Source organism: Choristoneura fumiferana, chromosome 30 (genome assembly GCF_025370935.1).
Source record: "Choristoneura fumiferana chromosome 30, NRCan_CFum_1, whole genome shotgun sequence".
In the NCBI taxonomy this organism is placed as follows: Eukaryota; Metazoa; Arthropoda; class Insecta; order Lepidoptera; family Tortricidae; genus Choristoneura; species Choristoneura fumiferana.
Genome location: NC_133501.1, coordinates 3638308 through 3652049, shown reverse-complemented (window position 1 = coordinate 3652049; position 13742 = coordinate 3638308). Strand labels below are relative to the sequence as shown.

The window sequence follows — 13742 nt, the reverse complement described above, 5'->3', positions numbered from 1 at the left end:
ACTAAATAGCTGAACAACATTGCTACCATTTATATTAACTCCGTACGAAAACAATATAACAGCTGTACAAATTTAATTGTTTCATTTACACATTAAATACATTTATTGTGGAGTGTAACTAATTGTGCGGTGCTTATTGGTTGGTTGGTCGCGGGGCGTATAGACATGGGGAATAAATAACGTCACTGTGACAAAGTCACGAAAGAACGACGTTACAAAATCACATACGAGTACGTTCCTACTGTTCCTAGCGCAGTCTCTGTTACTCAAATCACGTCGTGCGGTCCCTCTGACACTTATACTATTTAATACGAGAGCGAGAGGGACGGTACGATACGAACTTCGAGTTACGAGTTTCGTTGCTGTGACAGTCCTAAGCCTGTGAAAGTGTGAAGGTTATTTTTAGCACCCGACGCAAAAAGAGGGGTATTATAAGTTTGGCCGCTGTGTGTGTGTCTGTCTGTGGCACCGTAGCTCTTAAACGGGTGAACCGATTTGAATGTGTCTTTTTATTTGAAAGTAGGTTTTTAGCGATGGTTCTTAGACATGTTTTATCAAAATCGGTTCAGCCGTTTTTGAGATATTGAACTTTAAAGTGACAATATCGGGGTTATCCAACTTTTTGTTGTGGATCAATTACTTGTGTGATAACGGTGTGACACGGTCATAATATAGCACCGCGACAATGTCATATAACATTGGGACAAAAAAACGTTCATTGCAGGACCGTGACGTGTTAAAAATATCATGAAGTGTCAACAGTAACAGGCGTGACAAAGTCACGATGACTTTTCACTGTGACTTTTTGGAACGGAATCGTCAGTCACTGATATCAAAATGTAACGCTTTTCCCCATGTCTAGGGGCGTACAGTTGGGTATCTAGTATTCCAATAACTTTATGTATTTTTACTACCGAGCCATACAATAAAGCATGTGTAAAAGGCCGGATATTGTACTAAGCCTTCACCATTTCGTATCGCGCCGTCCCGCTTACGCTAATAGTATTTGATAGGACAGTAAGAGGAACGGACAACACGAATTTCAGAATAGTCCTCCAGGCAGAGCACTATTGCCGCCTTATTGGAACTGTCAACGTCTAACTGACACCGCTACTCTGTGTGATCTGCAATTAACAATTTGTAACAATATAAGTACTTATTAGTCGAAATAAAACAATTCCAATGTGATTGAACATTAATTTTATTCTTCTTCGCGCTGCTTCACCCAACACGATACGATATAAATTTTATAATAGCCAGGTTATTTTTTATTCGCCAGGCGCCGGTTTGAAGTCACATCACTAGCAAATTGAAATAGTTTTTGTGCTGAATTTAAAATACTAGACTAGTAGAGAAATACAAATCTATTATAGTGAATGATCTTTTTCAGTCGTATTTTGACGGATAAGTTCGTATTTATCTTGCTGTCCCAAGAATAGTTTCAGTAAACTTCAGAGAAATAAATAAATAAATAAATATCATGGGACACTGACACCAATGAGGGCTATCGCGTATGAATTCGCCGCTAGAGGCGCTAGTGTAGCGTGAGGTCTCCGAAATTTCAAATTCAAATGATTTATTCAGTAAATAGGCCGCAATGGGCACTTTTACACGTCATTTTTTTAAACTACCAGCGCTTTCGGAAAGACCATCATTGCAAGAAGAATGCGCCGCGAGAAACTTGGCAGAAAAGTCAGAAATTTTTTCATAAAAATATAATTACAAATAAAATACTTAAAAACTATATTATACAATTAAAGAAAAAAAAATACAAAAAATAATAATAAAAGAAATACAGGGATGTATGGGGTCCCTTAGTTTAGCTTAGTTTCATATCGCATAGTTTTTGGGTGAGCTACGCCGGACTATTTATACCTAATTGGAATAATTTTGTGAATATTTTGCATTACCTGAAATTAATTATGGCAATTATGCGTTACGGGGCAATGAATGTAGAATAGAATAGAATAGAAGACATTTATTCACATTCACAAAGACACACAAATACAACAAAACTAAAAAACAACAATTAACAGCAAACAGACATAAAACAAAACTAAAAAACTACAATTAACAGCAAACAGAAATAAAACAAAAAAAAGGAAAAGAAATACAAAAATTAAAATATATGATTTTAGTGTGTCCCCGCAAAAGTGAAACGGCCGCTGACAGCATTATGCCTAATGTCTGTGTTTTGAGACAGTTTTGTCTTTCGAAAACTTTTGTCCTCCATTTTTTTCCGAACAAAACGGGACTACGTAACATGTGGTTGCTCGATATTTTTATGGTACGGTTTTAAGGTGTATTAAATATGATTTTAATGTAAACTTTGTTTTCACGCCCGTAATAACAAACTTTGAAAGCCACACTTAAAAACCTCACGCAACAGTGGCGCCATCTAGTGAGACAAAAAACGATAGCCCTCATTGACCTAGTCCCAAACTAAGCAAAGCTTGTACTATGGACACTAGGCAACGGATAAACATATTTATATAGATAAATACATACTTAAATACATATTAAACACCCAAGACCCGAGAACAAACATTCGTGTTATTCACACAAATATCTGCCCCGGCCGGGAATCGAACCTGGGACCTCAAGCTTCGTAGTCAGGTTTCCTAACCACTTGGCCAGCCGGTCGTCACGCACGATAGCACGACAGAAAGCACGATAAATACCTACGACGAGTTTTGCAAAATACGACGGCAAAACTTTATTCACTACATCTAGAAAAACATATTAAGAAAAAATAACCATACATAAAAACTTAACTATAAACTACCTTATGTTATTTTTAGGATAGATTTTACTTCGATTTTTATAAAATGGCAAAAACGGAACCCTTATATCGAAAAAACACCCCTTAACCCCCCTTACCCGCCCCCCCCCTTGAACCCTTATAGTTTCGCCATGTCTGTCTGTCTGTCTGTCTGTCCGTCCGCGGCTTTGCTCAGGGACTATCAATGCTAGAAAGCTGTAATTTTGCACGGATATATATGTATGTAAACTATGCCGACAAAATGGTACAATAAAAAAAAATTTTTTTTGGGTTAGTACCTCCCATAGACGTAAAGTGGGGGTGTGATTTTTTTTTCTCATCCAACCCTATAGTGTGGGGTATCGTTGGATAGGTCTTTTAATACTTTTAGGGGGTTTGCTAAGACGATTTTACGATTCAGTGATTTTTTTGCAAAATATTCAACTTTAAAGTGCAAATTTTCATTAAAATCGAGCGTCCCTAAAATCAAAACCGGTGGGTGGAAATTTTTATAAAAAATCAGGATGGTATTAAGTATATCAAACTTTCAAGGAAAACTATAACGGCTAAGTTTGCTTGAGAATTATTAGTTTAGGAGTAAATAGCAGCCCAAGGTATAAAGTATACCTAAACTTGGAAGATTCCGTATAAAATACGAAATCCTCAGAAAAATATTACTTATTTTTTTCGGTATGGCTACGGAACCCTATTTTGGGCGTGTCCGACACGCTCTTGGCCGGTTTTTCTTATCCATACTAATATTATAAATGCGAAAGTGTATGTGTTTGTATGTTTGTCCGTCTTTCACGTCGAAAAGGAGCGACGGATCGACGTGATTTTTGGCATAGAGATAGTTTATTGGCCAGAGAGTTACATAGACTACTTTTATCCCGGAAAAATGCACAGTTCCCGAGGGAACAGCCCAGATGGCCTAGTGGTTAGAGAACCACGAAGCTTGAGGTCCCGGGTTCGATTCCCGTGTCGGGGCAGATATTGGTATGAAAAATACGAATGTTTGCTCTCGGGTCTTGGGTGCTTAATATGTATTTAAGTATGTATCTATATATATATATATCCGTTGCTTAGTACCCATAACACCAGCTTTGCTAAGCTTACTTTGGGACTAGGTCAATTGGTGTGAATTGTCCCGTGATATGAGCTACTTGTCTGAAATAAACAATTATTATAGTTTAAGGGACTATGGCAAATAAGGGAGCAGGGTTGGGGGAGGCCTAAGTCCAGCAGTGGACTTCTTTCGGCTGACATGATGATGGCAAATAATCCCAAGAAGCAAGGCCGCTATAAATTGCTGTCATTGAGTACAATGCGATGACGATAACGTAGTTAAGTAGCTTAATGGGGTCAATATTGACTTATTGTCTGTACCTATGCGCTCGCGCAGAAGCTAATCGATTTTTATGGAAAAATATTTTCGCAATTTCAGGGCGTAATTTAAATTATTTCTTCCGTCTGGGTTATAGAAAACAATTCTTCTTTGAAATTACAAGCGTCATTCAATATAGGTAATACCTTAACGTAGAAAATTAATTATTACGTCAAATTAACAGCTAACAAAAAGACAAAAATAACTAACCTAAGGTAACATGTATTTCTCTTAGTTAAGGTATTTTAGGTATGGTTATTTTTGTCTTCTTGTGAACTGTTAATTTCAAGTAATAATTATTTTTCTAGGTTACAAATACGATTTTGGAATTAAATCGACATATTCGAATAGATATTATAGAAAGAAAGAATATACAATTATTTAATGATTACTCGTAGGTACAAATAAACAACACAAAGGTTGTCATTCCTAATTTATATGTGCACTAGCTTTTGCCCGCGGCTTCGCCCGCGTGGAATTCGGTTATCGCGCGCTGTTCCCTCGGGAACTGTGCATTTTTCCGGGATAAAAAGTAAACTATTAACTATCTCTGTGCCAAAAATCACGTCGATCCGTCGCTCCGTGTCGACGTGAAAGACGGACAAACATACAAACACACACACACTCAAATTTAAAATATTAGTATGGATATTAGAGTGTAAAATCCATACTAATATTATAAATGCGAAAGTGTGTGTTTGTATGTTTGTCCGTTCGGGTTTTAGGGTACCGACGAAGACGACGTTCAAAAATCCCTAACTATTCATAGTTTTATTTAATGTATTTTAAGTTTTTTTTTTTTTATGGTATACCTAAGGGGCAAACGAGCAGGCGGATCGCCTGATGGTAAGCGATTACCGTCGCCCATGGACACCTGCAACACCAGAAGAGTCACAAGTGCGTTGCCGGCCTTTAAGGTAGGAGTACCTACGCTCTTTTCTTGAAAACTTGAAGGTCATATCGGTCCGGGAATACCGCAGGCGATAGCTCATTCCAGAGTTTTGCTGTGCGAGGCAGGAAGTTTTTTTGTTTTGTATAATTTGAATTTTACAGCGCATTGGTATTTAATGTAATGCTGTAATTTTTTTGTTGGAATAATTAATAAATAATAGCCCGCCTGTGCCATGGCTGGCACATGATTTATCTGGATCGTGTCGATTGATTTGGAATGCAGCGATATCTATCTCACGTGCGATCGATCCAGATAAGCCACGCCAACATCTCAGTACCTTAAAGATATTCTAGTTCTAGTATATAAGTTAGCTTCCTTGTGAATAAGATATCAGTTCGAACGAGCAGTAGGTAAAGGAGTTCAAGAAACCCTGTTAAAGGCATTTACTCTCCCACTTATATTTCCCCTAAACCGCCCATTGCCACTTCAGCTTGCACATTCTTCGAGCTATGTTGACGACTCGATATTCCGAAATCCGTCGCGCAAAAAAGAACCGAGATAGCTCTTTCCATAGCTCGTTGCGCGGTAGGCCTCTCCAAGAGGCCAACAGTCAGTACCCACGACTCAACGCCACAGCTCACCACTGGCAACACACACTGGTTGAAGACTCTAGTAGTAGAACTTGGACGAGAAGACATCACGAAGTTTCCCGAAGTGTCCCGAGTGTTTTGCATAATATGTACATTAACAAATACTTACTTAAAGATATAATTAAACATCCAAGACTCGAGAGTATAAATATTCATATTTTTACCCGACTGCGAAGGAGGGTTGTGTGTTTGTATGTATGTCTATTCCTATGTCCTCTCGTAACTACTCAACGGCTTAACCGATTTTGATAAATGATACGTCATTGGATTCGTCTTAATGACGCGAGTGACACTCGGTACATTTAATTTTTGGCGCCAAATTGTAAGTTTTGAAAAAAAAAATGTATTCAAAACTATCAAAAGGGGTATCAAATGAGAGCTAATAATTAGCGCTTTCTAAAAAATGGCCCATGACCCATTTAAATCGTGACGCTCAAAAATTCTTACCTAATGGTCCCGACTGTTGAACTTTAAGTTAGCTACTTAACAAAGTTCTAGCCCACTAGGCTTGTTTTCTTCTTTTTAGTATTTTTAAGGCAGTCGGGTTTTTGATTTTTTTTTAATTTATTGTTTTATTCATACATTTTTTTTCCCAACTGGGGGTTAATTCAGGCCCTGTATCTTCGTAATCAGGTTCCCTAACTACTTGCCGATGCTTTCGTCAGATTGTAGTGGTAGGTATTTACCTATAATTTAATTGAATAATGGATGTATTCTAAGTATCGGTCGCCAACGTATGAATACGTATGCAAACTTACATCCTTTTGTGCGATCATTACATCAAAAACTGTTCAAACTAGACGCGCGACTCGTGCGCGATCCGGCTTTGTGTCGTATTGTTTGAAAGCACGCACGTAAAGAAAAGTACCTACTTCGCACAATACACTGTCGTTACGCCACAAAATTAATTATAGGTGTACTCATAAGACGAGAAATAATAATAATAATATGCACCTATAATAATATCTTTGTTCTTCTTCTTTTAAGTTATACGTAACGCATTTTTTGAGATTTATGACAACCCCCCCCCCCATGTAACGCGCCGTAACATTTTTCTGTAACCACCTCCCCCTTCCTAAACGTTACGTAACACCCAAATGACCATTTCTATTCATTTTATTATACGTTTTCCGAATTAATTTGGTATTTTCTGGCACAGTCACACTGAGCATGAGAGCATTTATAGGCCAAGAACAACACTTTTGAGGACATTATAGTATGTACTTGTTACAAAAAAAATGTGACGTAACGCGTTGTTTGAACACCCCCCTCCCGCCACTATAACGCATCGTAACGTTTTACAAGACCACCCCTCCCCCCAAATTGGCTCCTCCCTTATTCGATTAATTACGATCTCGCTGAGAAACTCCAAGTGTAACCCTCTCCATAAATAAGTATTTAAATTATAAAACCACATCAACTGTGCATCAAACTATATATTGAATAGCAAACACGTTATGACGTCAATATATTATATAAATATCAACCTACATGCTCGCTTACAATATCTATAATTGTAAGCTTAGAATAGAATGGTTGCGTAGTATTGGATTGTATTGATCAGTGGTTTCGATTTTTTTGACCATATTTTCCGCTATTTATTAACAGTGTTACCATCTTATGGCTTAGTGGGCATTTATAAAGAACGTCACACAATTTTGTAATTTTTTTATTGTGCCACAAACCGCCTGACCCCTCTCTCCCTCTAAATGTTGACGTGATTTATGAATTACCCCTTACGACTGTCACGGGAAGCGATGTACGTGTTAAATAAGTTGTTTAGTTCATTTCTAACTGCTCGATAATAAAACTTAGATTTTTTAGCTATTCTTGGTGGTTATACCGGCATGCCATACTTTGTGACCAGTGAGAAGCGCTTGTGGTCATACTCATAATTAACATTAAATTAATAGGTAGGTTGGGTTCGTTAGGTATCTTCAGATGTCTGAAGGGTAGACTGCCCAGGAATAGCTCCCGCGGGGCTCCGTCGACATTAAGCTAGTGGTGATAGATGTTGAAAATATATGCGATGGTAAAATAAACTACTGGTGAAATGAGCGAAAAAAATAGATATGACCACTAACACAAGCGATTCAACTGGTCATATAGTATGATATGCTACTGTGCCTACTGTGACACGAATTAAAAACGAGGGGTTTTTGGGAGATTTTTTTAATTTATTCATTGTTTGTTTTGAGAAAAGCACTATACCTATATACCTATGGCGAGAAATGTAGTATTACGAGCCTCATACCTCGAAGGTATTTCTGGCCAGACCCGGATAAGTGCACAAATATTTATTTACCTTATACGGTTTTGCTAATAAATAAAGCAGAAAAATTCGGGTATGCCTATGCTATGGTTAATTTTTTTTTTTTTAATTTTGCACTTAATCTGTTTTGCCAGAATACCCTCGACCTATCTCTATAATATGTATTCAGCCAGAAAATACTTACTTTCCGGCCTCTTTAATAAGGTAAAATTGTGTTCTATGTATTGTAAATAAAAACAAAGGTACATTTTAAAATAATGTATTTCTGTTACTCATACATTAATTTACGACTAATAATATACTTTGGTACATTATCTATACATACATTGCTATGTATTTAGTTAGCACATATACCCATACATTTTGGTAATTTAGATCCTTCCTATTTTAACCAAAATATATGATTAAACATACATTATAAAACATTTCAGATATGACATGATAGTTGAATATATTTAAATATTTAATATTTTTCGACAGACATTTATTTTTGCATCATTTTTAAACTTTTTTATGAATCTATAAGTAATACCATAGTGACATTTATGCCATATCGATTTTAGTCGATATTTTCTACTCACAAATTATCGGAATTTAATGACTGTATTCGCCGCACCCACAGTCAACAATTAAAATTTGGCGATATCAGTACTCGCAGCAAACTCGCTGCGCGCTCGCCTCGCTTTCAACTCGCCCGCCCTTAATAAGGCCTTAAGTTGAGTACCCTGGATGCGGCAGCATACTTGAATGCTGTGGTCTAGTATGTACTTTTAAAATACCTAATATAATATGGTAGGCTTTAGCCCGAGATGAGATGTCCTAAAAATAGTGACAATAAGGACAAAATTGAGCTGGCAGGCTAATTGCTAACAACTTTCACCAGTTTCATGGCAGTAATAATAATCTGTTTACTTACTAAAACACCATGTCGAATTCTACATTTGACAGTTGGATGGTATGTACCAACAGCCAAATAAGTGGTCTATAAATTTTGAAACAAGTTCCTATCAAATGAATACTTTGCTAAAGTCGAACTTTCAAGTCAACAGACACGTCTATTGGCATTATTGTTATATGACATGCAACGATGATCAACTTTAGGGTGGTAGACCACATATTTGGCTGATGGTACAATTACTAACAGATATAACTAAGCCCAAAGAAAAGACCATTTCTGTTACTATTTAACGCGCGAGCTGACGTTTTTAACCGACTTCAAATATACAAGGAGGTTCTATGTTCGACTATATGTATTTTTTTGTGAAACTGGTATAGATTAGACTCTAAATTAGAACCACTCTTTAGATTTGATTACACCAATATACATACAGACATAAAGGTTATGGTTGGGTATTGCAAAGAATTCCTTGGTTTTAGTGGTTCAAGTGTTGTCAGACAAAAAATATATACTATCGTTTAAATCAGATCTTGATCTTAAATGCGCATCATTATGTACTATTTTGAACATAAAACTACCGTGAGACTCACTCATATTAAATGATATTATTGCGTGCTCCTATGAAGAAGGGCTGCGAATTAGCCCGAAACATGTCGAGCTAAACTCGATTTGAGACGCGAGAATATCATTTAATATTATGTAAGTAAATGAACAGTCGAGATATAAATACATTACAGGCTGTCCCATAGCTATGCCCTATGGAGGGAAAATTACAAGTTAATTATGTCACTGGATTGTTAAGAGCGTTTATACCTGCTGAGCTGGCAACGTTGCATTTTTGTAACTTTTTCTCGATTATTACGTAAAAATTGAATGAAAATTAAAAAATGTGGTCTGATAGAACTCTTCTTAATATATAAGTTAATTTGTCTACTCCAATAATTATTCGTGATAGACTTTTATATTCTTAAAAACGAATTAATGTTTATTAACGGTTTCTAAAGAAAATAAAAGTTCATAATTATTGGAGTAGACACATTAACGTATATATTAAGAAAAGTCCTATTAGACAACATTTTTAATTTTCATTCAATTTTTATGGAACAATCGAGAAAAATTAACAAAAATCCAACGTCGCCAGCTCAGAAGGTATAAACGCTCTTAAGGATATAGAACTTAATAACTTAATGGAAATAAAAAAATTAAAATTTAAAACATTAAAAATACACAGTCTTAATCATGTCTCAATTTGGCTTCTCAGACCCGAATTGGTTACTTTAAATCATCTAAACTTCAGTTACTCGCTCATTCTGGCGTCAGTTCAGACCATTCTGTTTTTCTGTCATTCATTATCATCAGACGTGTAGGGACTGGTCGATCCTACACGTCTCCTCTCCGCTCCGCTCGTCTCCGCGTCAGTGGAGCCACAGCCTTAAGCTTTTGTTTCCTAGAATCAGCGGTGCCGTCATATAGCGGCCGTCATTGATACCGCTCCTTCTAGAGTGCGGTAACTGACACCGCTCTCTCGGAAACCGCGCCATTTTGTTTACATAGACAACGTTCTAGTGACGTCATTCACCGCTTATTACGACGGCACCGCTTGTCCTAGAAAACCAGAGCTTTAGGGCTTGAAATCGGTACCCTTATATACCGGTATTTTTGGTACTTGTTTCGGGAAGCCATATTGTTTCTGTCTAATCGAACAAAATAAACAAAGACAGCATGTTTGGTAAACTGTTTGACTTCCTTATTAGTATAGTTGGCATAAAAATTCAAGTAACAAAATAAAAAAATGTAAGTCATGGATTCGTGCATTTGTAAATCTTAATCAGAAAAATATAAGTAAATACATATAATTATTCAATCTAAATGCACTTTTAGTAAAATGACATTTTGTGACAAAAAATACATAGTTTTTTTAGGATTGACGGTGAAAACAATTCCAAAAAAACTAAAAATGGCAACAAGTACTTACTTACCTATTAAAATATTATATAACATATTAATACAGTCGAAGTCATAAATATCTACCCATCGCATCAAATATGCGTAAACACCGAACCTATTGCTTGTGTTAAGGTCAATATTTGTAACGTCCGTCTTGATAAAATAAATTTATGACGTTGACTGTACATTGGCTATCCTAGTAAAGTTTAAAAATGTATTTACAAAAAGGTCGAGGCGGTTTGTACGCGACAGTCTTTAAGAAAAAAACTTTGGTGAAAAATAATATTGTTAAAAAATATATATCTGCGCCTAGTGTCATTAATTTTTAAGTTTTTTAAGTGGAAAAATATTATTTACTAAAAAAAACTTTTTGATGACTATACTTGCATTGTCATTTTTGTGCAGTACTGTACACGTAACGAATTTTAAGTAAATATATCGTACTGGTTTTCACTCTAACACTGCGCTATTGTATTTTATTGTATTAATTGTATAACTCTTTATTGTACATCAAACTAACAGTTAAAACGAGCAAGGGTTGTACAAAGGCGAACTTATCCCTTAAAGGGATCTCTTCCAGTTAACCTTTGATCGATTGAAAGGACAACAGAAACAAGAGTAGACATTACAATGGAAATATGAAAAGACCGAAAATTTTAAAATTACAATTTAACATTAACTGAAACATTAGACTTTTAGTTGCTTTGAAATAAATATTTGGTCAACTGAGTTGGCAAATAACTGACATCACTTGCTATTGACATACAAAATCAATGGCAGTTTCATCTATGGTATCTCATAAAAAATATGTCAACTCGTGTCAACTGATGGTAAGTGTCGAATTGAATTGTTCCAAAAACATTTAATTTTTCAGGGCTAGACAATGCACTAGTTGGCAGTTGAAACAGTAAATTAGCTTTAGTTATTTCTAAAGTCCTTGACATATTTCGTGTCAAAGACAATGTATATTCGAACAAACTGATCCATGACCCAGGCTGGAACCGTTGTGCTACTAATGTCATGTTGACATCCCATACTTTTGACAAGGAAATCTTAGTGAAATTAATTCTTAAAAGGTTCCACCCTGGCACAAGAATCAGCTTGTTCGACTGTTGTACGAGCTTCGTAAACAAACAAACATATTTTACATTAATAAAATAATTAGGCAATCTGGATTGATATTAGTCTCATCTAATGGCGTTAGGCACAGATAAGACACAGAGGGCGGTTAATGTACGTCCAAATAAACAACCCCAAAATGTACAACCTAATAATGCCCGCTATGATAATTCGTGCGTTTATGTAATTTGTACTGTACACAGTACATTAATTGTCAGGTAATTATTATTAAATCGTAGATTCCAGAAAGTATATTAACCGCACCCGCATACATTTGGACAGTAAATAATTGCCGCCCTGTCGAAGTAAATACATACTAAGAACGTTTTAAGTATGAAAAATACTTATCTTAAAAGTTTTGTTTGGCAAATACCTATTACAAATATACATAACGTGTGTGGCCAGTAATACGAGCAAAAAATTAAAACCTACATAGATCGTCCTCGTCAAACTGAACAACATTAGTTGAGCGACTTTCAAAAATAATGGAGTCTTTGAATTTCCTTTTTTCATAATCTATTTAGGAAATAATATGGCCCTTACCGATAACCGCTAGGGTAAAAAGAGTTCTTGATCGGCAAGCGTGGCGTGGGACGCCCTCAGACTAATAGGGCTGTTGACACCATTAAAAAATAATTCGAAGGCACGACTCCAGTAAAAAAACGCTTCATTTTAGCCCTGAAAACCAGATTAATTTTTGATAAACTGCAAAATTAGATTTTTTGTTGCTTTAAAACAAATAAATAGTTGATTGAGTGTACGAACAAGTGACGTCATAAGTTGCTATTTCCATTCAAACTCTTCTTCTTCTTCTTCTCTTTTAAAATATGGCTTTTCTGTCCTAATTAATAGGACAATTTCGCCAGCGTAAAAGTAAACTCTCTTTGCGAGGGACGTTGTACGGTGGTTGTAGTTTTTGCAACTTGATAGTAAAATTCCAGAAACCACGTGGACACAACTTGCGCATTAAAAAATGTCAGACACGAGAGCAATATAGAATTTTGTGATCACTGTTCACTGTTAAGGTTGATCGCCGCATAAAACACTATCAAAATTATACTCCAACTAGCCAAAGAAACTGAAATAGCAAAATTAGATATTGTCTACATCCGCCATGTTCGAATGCTACAAATCGAATCCCATTCAAACTCTATGGGAGAATTGATTTTTGACAGCTCATAAAAAGTACGTCAATTGATTGGTGGTGTCAACATCCCTATTGGAGCGATGATCTCCGCAAGGTGGCTGGCAACTGGATGAGAGTGGCCGGAGGCGTGGGAGAGGCCTAAGTCCAGCGGTAGACTAAGATAGGCCGATCACGATGGCCCTTACCAGAGCTGGTTATGTACGGGGAACAAGGGAAAATGTCTAGTGATAATGAGTATTACAATACCTTTTTGACGTGTGCACAAGGTACTATTAAATGACTCACGTTTTCAACCCTTGGTTACCTTCTAGACTAAGCGTCTTGTCTGGTTGCCATAGCAACCGCAGCGCGCGCTCCAAATGAAACCGCCATAGTTTGTTCGTCTGTTAGTTGTTAGTAGTCTCTTTGCGGGGGTGAATGAGACGATCGAACGGGATTCCCTTCACTGATGTCTGTGGAAAAATAATATAAGTAGAATCTTTATTAGCTTGACCTCCGCTCTGGGTAGTTTCTGGTGCAAAGGTTGCCATAACTTCTAGGACTAATACGGGACGATAGGACCAATGCAGGTGGTAGGACCTTGTGCAAGGTCCGCCCGGATTGCTACCACCATCTTGCTCGCTAATCCTGCTGTGAAGCAGCAGTGCTTGCACTGTTGTGTTTCAGCGTGGA

The 13742-nt window shown here is 36.6% G+C and overlaps 1 long non-coding RNA gene across 1 annotated transcript; it reads right to left on the bottom strand.

Annotated features, from left to right (window-relative positions):
• Positions 1–9915: 9915 nt before the first annotated feature.
• LOC141444663 (uncharacterized) lies at positions 9916–13471 on the bottom strand. The gene is made up of 2 exons (XR_012453197.1): positions 13375–13471; positions 9916–12601 (listed from the first exon to the last, which is right to left on the bottom strand). It is a non-coding gene; the product is annotated as an uncharacterized lncRNA (long non-coding RNA).
• Between the last annotated feature and the right edge of the window lie 271 nt (positions 13472–13742).